The sequence below is a fragment of the Protopterus annectens genome, chromosome 12.part0 (genome assembly GCF_019279795.1).
Source record: "Protopterus annectens isolate FY-2018-M chromosome 12.part0, PAN1.0, whole genome shotgun sequence".
NCBI lineage: Eukaryota > Metazoa > Chordata > Ceratodontiformes > Protopteridae > Protopterus > Protopterus annectens.
The window spans coordinates 96,569,177-96,571,748 of NC_056746.1; the positions used below are offsets into that span (position 1 = coordinate 96,569,177).

Here is a 2,572-nt window from a genome sequence, read left to right on the forward strand (position 1 = left end):
AAGGCTCGGCTCACAGAATGAATGGAATTGCTTTTGCAGACACTGTCAGAACGTTATGCAGAAGCAGATACACACACACACACACACACACACACACACACACACACACACACACACACACACACACACACACACAGTGAAGGCAGCACCACCAAAATTCAGGCTTTTCTTTGTAATGTGAAACATGCAATGACAGCAACTTCTGACATGACACATGAGATTTCACATTTATAGGTGGTGATTCAAACACAGTGCAGAATTACAGAAATTTATGGTAGATGGATAGGGAGCTAAGAGAGATGAAAATAATAAAGTAAGTTGTAACCAGAGATTTGTCACTATTTGTTTTGCAGTAGTAGGTAATAAAGTATGTGTGTGTGTATCTGCTTCTGCATAACGTTCTGACAGTGTCTGCAAAAGCAATTCCATTCATTCTGTGAGCCGAGCCTTTGCTGGAAGAGTCACTTCTTCTGAGAACTGCATTCATAGACAAACCTGCCCCCTTCCTTCATACTGAGATGTACAACATTTATAAAAGGAACTACAGCATTCTGTTTGGGAAGCTGGTTTTAATGGTAATGATTCTTCTGACAAAAATGAAACTTGATCTACTGAGAGGAAACACAATGAACTGTGGAGGATATTTGATGACTTTTACTGGGCAAACACAACTTTTGTCCATTAAGCTGCATCACATCACCACTGTATTTCAAAAGAGTCTGTTAACCCATGGAGCTGACATTCATTTTCTTAGTTTAATTTACATATTTTCCCATGATGCCTTGAAAAAAGGAGGTTTGTAAGTTTCTTTACACATATATTTTTGTATTTAAGAAGGATTTTTGCATCTCAGTAGTTCATATGCCTCCGCTGGGACATGTGCTTTCTTGTTTCCTGTTTAACATTGTAGTTTTCAGTTTGGGGATTAAAGCCTTTGTTGTTTCAGTTGTTGTTTACTTAACATTTTAAGGCCTCATTGCTATCGTTACCTTTTCCCAAGTCAGTAAAGGATATGTTTACACTTTTCCTTTGCTACTGCATTAAGACCATGTCATAAACATTAGCCTTATTTGAGTTATTCCTGCTTTTCTGTATTACAAAATGTATATAAACCATGTGTAAACAGCTGGAGCATTGGTGGTTCAGTGGTAGAATTCTCGCCTGCCACGCGGGAGGCCCGGGTTCGATTCCCGGCCAATGCAGCAGAATTTTTATCTTCAGAAATGTAGTGGTCAATAGATATTGCAACAGCTGTACCGTTGCAAATTCTGCCTTTCTAAAGGAAAACTACGTTATCTGATATCATTAACCATACCATAAAGTTATTTTCCTGTACTTATAATATCTTCTGCATCTGGTTTAGTGTCAGACGTCCTTCACTGCATATAGGTTCTTCACTTTGATTTTCTCCCCTTTTATAGATCATGATAGGTGCACCATTCATTTGTCCCTTGTTCCTAGTTCATGTTGTTTCAGAAAGGAATTTGCCTCAGCCTGCATGGCATAGGCTGGAAAGTACAGCGTAGGTTTTCATGGTTAGTCATCAACCACAATTTTATATGTTGAGACTAAACCACAATTTTATATGCTGATAGTCTGTCTTGCTGAGCTTAGTAAAGTACTATAAAGCATACATTAACAACTATACTTTTGCTATACTTTTAACTGTATGTCTAAACCACTATGTTTATGTACAGTAGATATCTTATGCAATTATAAGTTATCTGCTATATTTTGTAACTGTGTGTGTAAACCAGATCTGTCCAGTCGGATCTCTGCAGTAAACAAATGTAAAATAAATAAATAAACTAGATTGAAACTGTTTTCCATAAAATAATAATTGTTTGCGACATCTTTATATGCGGAGCATGAATGAATTATACTGGAATACTGCATAAGTAAACATTTACCTACTTTCATATTTTGGCTTGTGAAGTGTTACTTTTTATCCATGTGAGGGCAGAAAATTAAGGACAGTATGAAATATAAAAAGCAGCTTTTATCTGCCTGCTATCTGTTTGGAATGACAACTGTCAGTCACAGTTGAGTGAGCAGAGATGAAAACAGAAGTTTCACCAATACCTATTCTAAAGACATAAACCTGCATCCCAATATTAACAGAACCTGTTGATAGGATAGGTATCACTCACAAAGGATTTCATATCTATGGAATAAGCTTCCGCTCCACGTCAATCAAAGTAACTTTCCAGTTGTCTTTAAAACCAACCTCGATGAGGAGATGGAGATCAGTAAATTCATCCCAGGCTGGATTCTAAGGCTCTTATACACAGAAGCCACAGGTAGTGGGACTCACAGTTTCTAGGCTTGAAATGATGTCAAAATTACCTAATATGAAGCTATGAATCTATGTACTTTAACACCTAAGAAAGAGTTTGTAACAGACAATCTAGAAACTACAGCTGTGAATATTTAACAAAAACCCTTATATTTACCTACTTTGTACTGAAGGATGTTTAAATGCATCATGAAAAAGTATTCAGAAGGTTGTAGTTTGCACAAATGAGAGTAATCGACAAGAAATGTAACACTGACACCATTTACAGAAACAGTA

The 2,572-nt window shown here is 36.7% G+C and overlaps 1 non-coding gene across 1 annotated transcript; it reads left to right on the top strand.

Moving 5' to 3' along the window:
* The first annotated feature begins 1,131 nt into the window (after window positions 1–1,131).
* On the top strand, window positions 1,132–1,202 carry TRNAG-GCC. Its single transcript has one exon. It is a non-coding gene; the product is annotated as a tRNA-Gly (tRNA).
* The last annotated feature ends 1,370 nt before the right edge of the window (window positions 1,203–2,572 follow it).